This window comes from Ailuropoda melanoleuca, chromosome 3, assembly GCF_002007445.2.
Source record: "Ailuropoda melanoleuca isolate Jingjing chromosome 3, ASM200744v2, whole genome shotgun sequence".
In the NCBI taxonomy this organism is placed as follows: Eukaryota; Metazoa; Chordata; class Mammalia; order Carnivora; family Ursidae; genus Ailuropoda; species Ailuropoda melanoleuca.
The window spans coordinates 127,080,542-127,094,101 of record NC_048220.1 but is presented as its reverse complement, the minus strand read 5'-3'; the positions used below and the strand labels follow the sequence as shown (position 1 = coordinate 127,094,101).

The window sequence follows — 13,560 nt, the reverse complement described above, 5'->3', positions numbered from 1 at the left end:
TTAACATATTGTTCATCTTTCCCTTTAGATATTGTTAGTAGTGGTGGTAGAATGGTCTTATTTGAAGTATAACTATAGTAATAGTACTGCCGAAAGCAAGTTAATACTCAGATTATTTTTATGACACTTATTTTAAATATATGTCTGTTTATTATTGGAAAATAAACGGAGGACCCCATTGAATAGATAAGAAAATAACAAGATGATTAAAATGATCTTCTAACAGCATATGTATTCTTTAGTGTTAATGGAAAAACTTCTTGACTCAGATTTGAGTTAACATATTTTACGCAAGGTAAATTCTATACGAGAGAGGTATTTTTTTATTGATAAGATTGTTCCTTTACAAGAGAAACTGAGGCTCAGTAATGTTCCTGATTTTTAGAAAATCAGTACAATTCTGTACTTAAAAATTGGCACATTGTGTGAGTTCTGGTACCTTTAATTGCTATATTTTAATATAAAATTAATTATATAAGAATGATAACTATATAACCTTATGTTCTCTAAATTCTTCCCATTAAGCTATTTAATTATTTTACATATTTTCTATTCTTCATTCAGTCTTAAACACTATACATTTTTTGTTTTATTACATGCACTTTGTCTTTTTATTGTTGTTTAGGATATTATTTCCTATTTTTTAGGTAGTCATATTCTGCTGATATTAATATTTAAATACATTTGTTATAGAAGAATACAGAATGATTCAACAGCTATATAGATATACATATGTGTGTATATGCGTGTGTTTTATATATGTACGTATGTGTGTGTATGTATGCGTGTGGGTATATATTTTTTCTTGCCACCAACTCATTTTGAATTGAATAGTTGAAAAAAAAATTCCTAATTGAGACAGTTTAATCTGGATCCCACCTAACCCCTCTGATGATGAAAGAAAAGTAGGAGTAATATCATAAACACTTTGACCCCTAGAAACAAAAACATCAATGCAAGGATCAAAACTATTTTGACTTATCAGTCATATTTCATTTTTCTCCAATGATGATTTTTTTTTCTTCCTTCTGCTGACGAAGAAAAAAAAAGTGCTTGGTTCCAACATTAAAGAACATATTTTATTTATAGCCAGGCAGGCTTGAAATTCTTCATTTTAAATCCCTGCTGAACTTTAGAGAAACCTTTAAAAACTCAATTACATTTATACTAGGCTTTTACCCCAGCCTTCAGAGTCCAGAATTCAAATGCTCAGGGAAAAGCAACCAGTGCTAAAAATCTACAGGACCATATGAATGTCTTAAATGAGAGCTATCCCTAAGCTTTGTTTGCAAAAAAACATGGACAGTGTTCCTTTTCCTGGGAGAAAATGTTGGGTGGTATTCAAATGAAAATGGTTGCTGATTGCTGCACATGAAATAATTCTATATTGTTATATCTCTTTAGTGGATTTTTTAAAATTTTTCATTATCAGAATGGCAATTTATCAGATTAACTTTTTAAGGATCAATCCTCAAAATTACTAATCAAAGTAACATTAAAGGAAACTGAGTAACTTTCGAACAGTTACTTTTTTTAGCGAGCATTTTCTAAACGACAGCTTAGTAGCCATAAGTCCATATGGATATTGCACTTCTATTTTACTTTTGACTGAATTTAGAAGATGCAGAAAAAGTATATTCCTACATTAATAAAGACAAGTAATTGTTGTAAGATAATTAATCATAAAGATTTTCCGAAGACTGTAGCTAATCACGGAAGAAGACATTCTTCCTCAGGAATTAATATGTTATTTCTTAGAAACTTCAAATGAAGTATTAGTTATGTTTATTTTTGTCTCTAAAGAAAATAGACAAAGCCTGTAATTTTGATAAGAAAAAAAGGTATAAATAAATAAATTGTAATCTTTTTGAAAATATTTCTCATTACTAAAGACGTTACTTATATACAATGCTTATCTACTTACGTACAGAGTAACTCTAACATTTAAATAACTCTAACATTTAAATAATTCTAATTGTGAAATCAGGTGCTGAAAGTTTGTTCTGAAAATTTCCAAACCTTCGATTATATATAAAAAAAAAAATTTTTGGCATTGACTGTCATAGCAGAAAAAAGTACATTATAAATTCAAGATATTAAAACATACTTAGTTAATTCAAGTAACAAATGTTTCGTGCTTGAGTACATAGGAATCATTTAAAGAAAGTTGAACTTATTGTTCATAACAACAGCAAGTCTTGATTCTTATTTTTATGAATACAAGTAAATTTTTACCTATATCCGAAGCATTGATTTTAATTACCAAGTTTATTCCAGTTAATCTTCGATAACAAAAAGATCAAACAACACTCAAATAAAAGCTTTTCTTTAAAATATGTAATCAATACTATTACTAACGGTGGTCTTTATCATTTGATTTTGTTTTCTTATAAACATTGATTGTTGACTTGCAAGGATCTGGCACCAAGTAATTTGTTGGCAACATACAAGTGAATGCAAGTCTAATCTTCAAGTAGCTCATAATGTCATAGGGAAGACAAGTTTCCCAAAAAAGATGTGTAAATAAAATGTGGTAGGTGCAGTGATAGGTATATTGAAAGAGTATTAAGAAATGTTCCTAAGGGGAAGAAGAGAAAGAAAGAAAAGTGACAGAATATCATGTTAGGGTAGTATCTAGTAGAATGTGATGGCACAGCTGATCGTTAAGTAGTGAATAGAATTTAGCTGGGGGAAATATGAGACATGTAAAGTAGTACAAAAGTAAATTTATGGATTTAGGAAACGAAGAAGTTTGTGTAGACAACTGTGAAATGTCTACACTTAGAATATAAAGTGTTCAATGGTGTTATCAGATGAAGCAAGAGATGCTGGTAGTAGAGTTGGGCAGAACCTCATTTCCTCCGTTGGGAACTCACTGTAAATCTTATAATGACAAGGGAGCACCGGAGAATTTTAAATACAATAGTAAAATTAATTTTCTAATGTTTACCTTTTTTCCCTCTCTAGTTACTGTAGGGAGGATGGATTTGAAGGAAATAAGAAAAGAGACAGGGAATTAATCAGAAGATGGCTCTGGTAGCTCTGGCATGGCTTTATAAAGGGAAAGAAACTACATTGGGAGGTTGTAGAAATAGATAAAGCAGGTTGTTTTCTGTGTTATTCCTTATGTCACTGTGATTTCAGAGAGTTATAATATGATTTGATCTTTTGCAAAATGTAATTAAATGGCAAGGAATAGAACTTATTGAAATGCAATTTTATTTTTACACAGTTGTAGCAGATAGGGTCATACATATCTCTCAATCGTTTTCTGATATTTCTTTTTGTATAATAGAGGCTTAAAAGTTTAAAAATTACATTTCCGAACTTCTCTTCAATTGATATTCATGATGCGATTTTGGTTCTATCTCATGTGGTTCCATATGAGATTTGAATTCAGGACCAGTTCAAGGGGGATAGTTGGAAAATGAGTGACAGCCATCCTCTAGCTCTGGAGCAGTGTGATTTTCAGATCCAACATTCACAGCAGTGGGTTCTCATTTCCAAGATGATAATTAACAGGGTATGACTCCAGGGTCAGCAGTTAAGGTGGCAGTTTTCTGACTGAAGCTGAAGCAGCAGGCCGTTGGTGGGCTAGTTCTACTGATGGAAACATTGCTTAAGTCATTCCCAAGGAGGGGCCTGGGTGGGTCAGTGGTTAAGCATCCGCCTTTGGCTCAGGTCATGATCCCGGGACCCTGCTAACCTCAAGTATTCTAATTGGGGTGCATGCTTATTTTTAAATAATTTACAAACATGTACATATTATGAATTAAATGTAGTAAAGTAAAATAAGCTAACGAACCATTGTAAATTGCCAAAATTTGATCATTATGACCTATAAAACCAAAAATTATGATTTAGAGTTGTACTTCCTCAGTTTATATAAATAGTATCACTTCTTTCCTGCTTCTTACTGCTTTTATTTTTGTACTTAATACTGTGTTTTGATTAATTACTATCATGCAGCTATTTATTTAGAACTAAATTGTCTGGTTATCAATACAAAATATTTTCAAAAGATATAGAGCATGTTATTTACTCAGTTCATAATTTATATACATTCGCGTTATTTTATAATTTATTTTCAGTTTGCAAACAATTGTACAATTATTATCCTTACACACTAATTTGTGTGCATATGTGCAAATGACTCTAGGGTATATACAAAGAGATATAATTGTTACATATACTTATTCCTACTCTAAATTATGTCTCTGAGTTTAGTTTCACCACCAGAAGGCCACACATCTGGCCTATATAATTCTAGCACTTTGCAGAATTGCTTCACTGAGTTATGGTTAATGTTTTGTGCCTATCATTAAGAGTTGTTTCATATAAAAAACAGCATCGTGGAATGTACTCAAGCATCTACTGCCGAAAATGCTGTCACTGCATAATCCTTTAGTGTTTTGCCATACTTCCCACAGAAATTATTCTATTTTCTGAATTATCTCTAATTATAATGTATAAGATTTTACAGGAGAAAGATTATGAATTCAATAATTGAAAGGTATCTATTCCATCATTTTCTACTTTACTCTGTAAACCAAAATGACAACTGAAGTTCAATTAAAACAATTATGTTGGTTGTTTAGATGTGTATGTTTGCTTTGCTTTACTAATTCTGTCCATACTATTATTATCCAAAATGTATTATTCACGTGATGTATTTATTATTTTATCAAGCATTTAGAAAGCCACAGTGATTTCCAATGATAGGCTTGAATAAAATCAGTCTTAATATCTAATATCTACCTTTTCTCTTGGTGTGTTAAATAGTATATTTTACACCCAGCAGAATATATATTAATAATTTGAAGGTAAAGGAAATGTCATTTCTTCTCAATAACAACATGAACAGCAAACAATATAGATAGATAGAGACCAGCTTTCCGCAGGTATAATTTCATTGCAAGTGATGTGTAGTAAATTAGATACTCATGAGGATAGTTTGCCCCCGCTAATGTTCTCAAAGGCCCATTAATTTAAATGTAAATTAATATAAAATGAGAAGGATCTTAGAAACCTTTCCAGGTTAATAACAAATGTGCTTGGACATGTTGTTCATTCAGTCTACATAATGGAAAACTCAAGATAAAATCTCAGTAATGATTCTTCCAGCATTATTTAAGGGAAAGAGTGAGAATCTCTGGAAGGCATGGGAATTCTGGAAATTATAAATTAGTTTTCCAAAGTATTTTATATACTCTTTAGGAAAATGTATAGTGATCAACCCTTCAAAATTCAACTGCATCTTATGAGTACATGAAAAAGCACTTCCTAGGGAGTGATGTTAGTGAGATGGCAGAATAAGAGGTCCCCAACTTCTGTTCCCACACATAAATGATAATCTGGTCACCATCTATGGACAAAAGTGCATTGATGGAAGTTTTGAAATCCAGGTAGGAAGATGCAAAATTTCAGCGAAGCTCAAGAACAAGGAACTCAGCTTTGAAAAAGCAAGTCTAGGGGCGCCTGGGTGGCACAGCAGTTAAGTGTCTGCCTTCGGCTCAGGGCGTGATCCCGGCGTGGTGGAATCGAGCCCCACATCAGGCTCCTCTGCTATGAGCCTGCTTCTTCCTCTTCCACTCCCCCTGCTTGTGTTCCCTCTCTCTCTGGCTGTCTCTATCTCTGTCAAATAAATAAATAAAATCTTTAAAAAAAAAAGAAAGAAAGAAAGAAAGAAAGAAAGAAAGAAAGAAAGAAAGAAAGAAAGAAAGAAAAAGCAAGTCTATGCTCTGGTGGCAGACTTGCCAATGTGGTCCCTTCTACAGACCAAAAGCAGACCTATTTCCTTTATAGACTTGGCTACAGCCCTACTTGGCTTAGATCTGCAACGAATCCAATCCACTAAGGGATCCAGGAACAGTCATGCCTACCCATACCCTTGGTGATTGGCTCAGTGGGTAGAGACCTGATCGCAGATTCTGAAATGGCTCTGTGACCTGGCTCTTGTAACACTCTGTCACAGTCCCAGAGCAGTTCTGCATGGCCAAGTGCCTCTCCAGGCACTTGGCAGGTGTCTGTGCAGGGACCCAGAAGGACCCACACCCATCTATTTCCCTGGTAAAAGGCCCACTGTCTGTCCATGGCAGCCCCATAAGTGGTCCCGTTAACTGGCTTGTAGTCTCAGAGGCACTCTCATCCACCTGCGTATCTGACAAGAACCACGTCTGTCCATACCTTAGTAACAAGCCTGCTGCCTTTGGGCTCAACTGTAGACCTGGGAACAGCCATATGACCTGACAGCCCTGCTTGTCTAGATCCCAGATGCAGTCCCATCAGTTTGGGGGTCTTGCCCACAGGTACCTAGAAAGGTACTCGATATCACTGATCATCAGGGAAATGCCAACAAAGACCACAATGAAATATCACCTTAGACCTATTAGAATAGCGATATTAGGAAGATAAGAGATGGGACACCTGGGTGCCTCAGTCCATTAATCATCTGCCTTCGGCTCAGGTCATGATCCCAGGTGCTGGGATTAAGTCCCGCCCTGGGCTCCTTGCTCAACAGGGAGCCTGCTTCTCCCTCTGCCTGCCACTCCCCCTGCTTGTGGATTCCCTCTCTCTGTCACAAATAAATAAATAAAATATTTTTAAAAATTAAAAAAAGACAGACAATAAGGATTGGTGAGAATGTGGAGAAAAGGGAACCCTTGTGCACTGTTGATGGAAATGAACATTGGTACAGCCACGATAGAAAACAGAATGTATATAATTAAATAATTATAATTACATAATTAAATGAAAATAAACTTTAAAGGTGTAATTTTAAATACATTCTAATTGCTTAGTATATGTTTACAGCTCCCATGAGTTCCAAATTCTTGACTTGAGGTGACTCATAAGAAAAAGGTTATCTTAAATTGCAAAGAGGTTTATTTCCTACTAATTATATTTCTGTTTTCTTTTTTCTACCTCATCAACAGTAGCCTGAGTTTACCACATCTTTTCTAAAATTTATTCTTACAAAAACAATAAAATATAAATCACTCTGGAAGTAAAGGGAAAAAAGGATTACCAAATATATATTGAATGTAAGATATATTAAATTATTTGTTGTTTAATTTCAAATTCAACTGAGTGTCCTTTTTTTCTCTAAACCTAGAAGCCCTAGAAAATATCAAATCAACCAACACAAAATTAAGTGCGGCTTTGACATATGACCACTTTATAATTTGGCAACCAGTACAAAGTATGCAGCCATAAAGTCTAATTTCCATTTTTTCTTTAAAATAACATCCTGAATTAATAGTGCATCTGCATATATTGTTCTACCTGTCTGGAAACCTGTCAAGCGCGCAGTGAATTTAGTACTATCCTGAATTTGATCCCATTAAAATACAGAATGATGTAGCTTCTTTTTTTAATATGTGAAGCACTATAATATTTACTCCATTGCTTTTAGAATTCCATGATTCTATTTTATGATAACATGAAGCTGATTAATGCATTCACTCAGCAAATACTTATTGAGCACTTACCATGTCTCATTTTCTTAATAAATTCAATACTCCACTCATTGCTTTCTGCTTCAAATGTACTGGTCTAACTGACTAGATTCAGTTATTTGGAAAGAAAAATACCCTCCTATATGAACACTGAGGCCTGTTATGGGTTGAATTCTATCCCCCAATAAAGCTATGTTGAAGTCCGAACCACCAGTATCTCAAAATGTGACCTTATATGGACATAAGAGCTTTACAGAGGTAATCAGGTTAAAATTAGGTTATTAGTGTGGGCCCTAATCCAATATGGCTGTTGTCCTTCCTAAAGGGGAAATTTGGACAGAAACAGACACATATAGAAGGAAAGCAATGTCAAGAGGAACAGGGAGAAAACCATGTGAAGCTGAAGGCAAAGATTGAAACTATGCCGCCACAAGCCAAGGAATGTCTGGGGCAACTAGAAGCTGATGGAGGCAAAGAAGGAAACATCTTCTCCAAATTACAGAAGGAAAGTGACCCTGCCGACACCTTGATTTTGTACTTCTAGTGCCCAGAACTGTGAGACAGTAAGTTTGTGTTGTGTTAAGCCACCAAGCTGTTGGTACTTTGTTATGGCTGCCTTAGGAAATTCACAGAAAGCCTATTTAATAGACAACATAACTTACGTCTCCTAGACCTGACCTGATATTTTCTTAGCATTTTACCTCAGGCAATAGTTTATGATATTGAATCATAAGATTCTGAGTTCTTTTGTATTTGCATAACTTGACCAGCAAAATGTACGTAGCTGGGATGAAAGATAATATTTCTAATGTGTTTATTTAAAAAATTATTGAATGCTGATCATTTGCCAGTCACTTTTTTTAAGGTTTTACAAACAAAACAGTGATCATCATCATCATCATCTCAAGATTTTCAGAATCATGGAGCTTTCATTAAAATTGACTCATCAAATAAAGGTCAAAAAGAGATTTAATATCACCAAGATGGAAAGTAAAATTAGACATGTTGCTGTTTTTGTTATTGCATATATATTTCTATCCTTGTCCTGATCCTTATTTCTATATTTATCTCTATCTGAATTGTATCTTTATATCTATTTCTTTCTTTAAAAAGATTTATTTACTTAGAGAGTGTGAGCAGGGGGAACGGCAGAAGGAGAGAGAGAAAGAATCTTGAAAAGACTCCCCACTGAGCATGGAGCCCAATAACGGGCTTGATTCCAGAACCCCCAAGATCATGACCAAGTCAGACACTTAACTGACTGAGCTACCCAAGTGCCCCTATATCTATTTCTGTACACACATTATCTAAGTATTTAGAAATGAAGAGAAGGAAGGCTTTATTTTCAACAGAAAAAAACTATTAATTTAATGAACTTAGAAATCTATGTACCCAAAGATAGTGCCACAATGCATAGTCCTCTAATACTAATATTAGAATTTCATTTGTATATTATGCAATGTAATATAACTGTGATTGATCATGTAATTCTTGGGGGAAAATCATAAACTTTGTATTACTATTCAGAAAATTTAATTAAAATGCCAATAGCATATTAGGATTTAGTTTTAGAATAATCAGAAACTAAAATTATTCTATCTTGCATTCAGAGTTGTGCCATAAGAAAATGAAAGCAATTTTAGCAACAAAATAATACCAAGACAATGAGGCATCACAATGGTTATGTCATCATGAACTAACTGATTTTATATTAATTTTGTGAATTCCAAAGCATATGATATCACCTCTGTCTAAACAAAAATGTTGTTGACATAAACATGCTTTCAATTGCTTTCATGTATCTAAATATAGTTTTTCTCTTTTAATTAATGAAGTATATCTCTCAGCCATAATCATATCAGAAGTTTTATTTTAAACAAAACTTAAACAAAACTAATTTTGTACTTTCTGAAGAGTACTATCTCAGTTGATAGAAATATAGAATATAATTTTGTAGTGCTTACTATGTGCCAGACAGAACTCCAAACAAAGTATATGTGTGTGTGTGGGTGTGTGTGTGTTTTCATACATTTAACCCTAAAATTCTCTTCATGTTTAGATAGGAATACACTGTTTTTATTATTAATTTTCAAATAAGGAAATTATAAGTGATGCAACTCAGATTTCAATTTTAGTAACCTATCTCCAAAATTCATTCTTTAAAAAACCATGCAAGAATTTGCAACATGAGTGGAGCTAGAGAGTATTGTGGTAAGCAAAATAAATCAGTCAGAGAAAGACAAATACCATATGATTTCAATAACATGTGGAATTTAAGAAACAAAACGTAGAAGGGAAAAAAACAAGAGAGAGAGAGGCAAGCCAGAAAACATACTCTTAACTGTAGAGAACAAACTGAGGTTTAGTGGAGGGGAGATGGTAGGGAGATGGGTTAAATGGGTGATGGGTATTAAGGAGGCCACTTGTGATGAGCACTCGCTGTTATATGTGATTGATGTATCACTAAATTCTACACCCGAAACTAAAAAAAATTCTATAATTTATAAATATATAAAAATATTTAGCAGATATATGTATATATGCATTTATTATATATGCATGCAAATATATATTAAAATATATCATCTTACTATTAAAAAACATACAAGATAATATATGCTTATAGTAGAGCTATTTATATAAAATTACTAAACATAATAATACATGAAAAAATTTTTCTTCACATATATTAGTACAGATTTATCCATGACTTCAGAAAATTATGTCTTTTGAGAGTACAGAAGAACTAATATCAGCATGAGTTACAGTCCCCTTAAATTTCTGGTTTTTTGTTTTGTTAGTATCTATTTGAATTGACTATAAAGTCATACCTCATTTTGTTGCACTTTGCTTTCTAACACTTTGCAGATAATTGTGTTTTTTTTTTTTTTACAAATTGAAGGTTTGTGGCAACCCTGCATTGAGCAAGTCTGTAGGGGCCATTTTTTCCAACAGCATTTGCTTACTTTGTGCCTCTGTGTCATATTGGAAATTCTCACAATATTTTAAATTTTTTCATTATTATTATATTTGTTATGGTGATCTATGGCCAGTGATCCTTGATGTTACTATTCTAATTGTTTGGGGGTGCCATGAACTATGCCCATATAAAATGGTAAACTTGATAAATGTTGTGTGTGTTTTGACTGCTCCACCCACCAGCTGTTTCCCCATCTTTCTCCCTGTCCTCAGGTGTCCCTATTGCCTGAGACACAATGACATTGAAATTAGTCCAGTTAATAACCCTACAATGGCCTCTAAGTGTTCAAGTGAAATGAAGAGTCACATATCTCTCACTTTATTTAAATCAAAAGCTAGAAATGATGAAGCTTAGTGAGGAAGGTATGTCACAAGCCAAGATAGGACAAAAGCTAGGCCTCTTGCACCAATTAGCCAAGTTGTGAATGCAATGGAAAAATTATTAATGGTTGACACACAAATTATAGGAAAGTGAAATAAATAGCCTGATTGCTGATAGGGGGAAGTTTTAGTGGTCTGGATAGAAGGTCAAGCCAGCCACAACATTCCCTTTAGCCAAAACCTAATCCAGAGCAAGGCCCTAATCCTCTTCAATTATATGGAGGCTGAGAGAAGAGAACCTGCAGAAGAAAAGTTTGAAAGTAGCAGATGTTGGTTCATGAGGGTTAAGGAAAGAAGCCATCTCTATAACATAAGTGCAAGATGAAGCAGCAAGGGCTGACGTAGAAGCTGCAGCAAGTTATCCAGAAGATCTAACTCAGACCATTAATAAAAGTAGATACACTAAACAAAAGATTTTCACTGTCCTGAACAAACTGTTTTGGAAGAAGATGCTATCCAGGACTTTCATAGCTAGAAAGAAGTCAATGCTGAGCTTCAAAGGAGAGGCTGACTGTCTTGATAAGTGTGAATTCAGTTGGTGACTTTAAGTTGAAACCAATGCTTATTTACCATTCTGAAACTTCTAAAGCTCTTAAGAATTATGGTAAATCGATTCTGTGTATGTTCTATAAATGAAATAACAAAGCCTAGATGACACCCCATCTGTTTACAACATGATTTTATGAATATTTTAAGCGCACTATTGAAACCTATTGCTCAGAGAGAAAATTCTTTCAAAATATTAGTGCTCATTGACAATGCACCTGGTCATCCAAGACCTCTGAGGGAGATGTACAATGAGATTAATGTTGCTTTCATGCCTGCTAACACAATATCCATTCCACAGCTCAATGATTAAGGAGTATTTGTGATTTTCAAGTCTTATTATTTAAGAAGTACTTTTTGTAAGGTTATAGCTGGCATGGATAGTGATTCCTTGGATGCATCTGGGCAAAGTAAATTGAAAACTTTCTGGAAATGATTCACCATTCTAGATCCCATCAAGAAAATGTATGATTTATAGGAAGAGGTCAAAATAGCAAAACCAATGGGAATTTGGAAGAGGTTGACTTCAACCCTCATGCATGACTTTGAGGGATTCAAGCCTTCAGTAGAGGAAGTAGCAGCAGATGTAGAGGAAATAAGAAGAGAACTAGAACTAGAAGTGGAGCCTGAAGATGTGACTGCATAGTGTAATATCATGATAAAACTTGGATGGATGAAGAGTTGTTTTTTATGGATGAGCAAAGAAATTGGTTCCTTGAGAAGGAATCAACTTCTGGTAAAGATGCTGTGAAGATTGTTGAAATGACTACAAAAGATTTAGAAATTTCATGAACTTAGCTGAAAAACCAGTGGCACAGTTTGAGAGGATTAACTCCAATTTTAATAGAGGTTCTAATGTGGGTAAAATGCTATCAAACAACATTGCATGCTACAAAAAATAGTTTGTTAAAGGAAGAGTCCATCCGTTGTTGTCCTATTTTAAGAAATTATCACAGCCATCCCAACCTTCAGCAACCACCACCCTGATCAGTCAGCAGCCATCAACATCAAGACAAGACTCTCCATCAGCAAAAAGATTACAACTTGCTAAAAGCTCAGATGATGGTTAGTAATTTTCAGCTATGAAACATTTTTTAATTAAGGTATGTGCTTTTCTTAGACATAATGTTATTGCACACTTAATAAATTATAGTCAAGTGTAAACATGACTTTTGAATACACTAAGAAACCAAAAAATCCATTTGACTCTCTTTATTGCCATATTCACTTTATTGTGGTGCTCTGAAATCAAATTCACAGTGGCTCTAGATATGTCTGAGTTGGATGAAATACCTTGATTTTTCTTTCCTCCTGCCTCATTATCCCTTACGTGTATTATGCACAGCATTAATCACATCTTCTGACTATAGAAATTTCTTAAAGAGAATTCTTCCTAATTTCCTTCTAAATAAAAGAAAGTAAGAAATAAGAAATTCTTCTTTACTCTTCCACTAAAATAATGAAGCAACATTTATGTTTGATAGAACTTAAGTGTTTTTGCCATAATTTAATTTTTTAATTTATATCATATAGTAAGATAATTTTAAATTAGAATTGCCTTGAGGATTTTAAAAATTTTGTTGAAAAACTACAANTTATGCACAGCATTAATCACACCTTCTGACTATAGAAATTTCTTAAAGAGAATTCTTCCTAATTTCCTTTTAAATAAAAGAGAGTAAGAAATAAGAAATTCTTCTTTACTCTTCCACTAAAAGAATGAAGCAACATTTATGTTTGATAGAACTTAAGTGTTTTTGCCATAATTTAATTTTTTAATTTATATCATATAGTAAGATAATTTTAAATTAGAATTGCCTTGAGGATTTTAAAAATTTTGTTGAAAAACTACAACTTTCTATGTGTTCTAAAAAATTTAGTGAAAGGTGTTCAGCAATAAATAATAAGTCTTTTAAAAAAGTTTTTAAAAAATACTTGACAATAAATTAGAGGATATAAAACTTAGTTTAAAAAAGATTTTTTAGCAGGCATAAATTTAACCAAAGAATCAGTGATTTTGTTGTTTTGTTTTAAGAATCAGTGATTTTGAACTTAGCAAGGATCTCTAACAAAACCATTTGTTCTAATCCTCAAATGCTAAGACAAAAATGAGATTTGTATCAGTATATTATAAACGAGTCAACAGGAGCAAGATAGATTATGTAGCATTGGAAAATTGACTCATAGTTTCTGGAGG

The 13,560-nt window shown here is 33.4% G+C and overlaps 1 pseudogene; it reads right to left on the bottom strand.

The window, feature by feature from the left end:
- LOC100477260 overlaps positions 1 to 6,093 on the bottom strand; it is a 137,096-nt pseudogene extending 131,003 nt beyond the window's left edge.
- Positions 6,094 to 13,560: the final 7,467 nt, after the last annotated feature.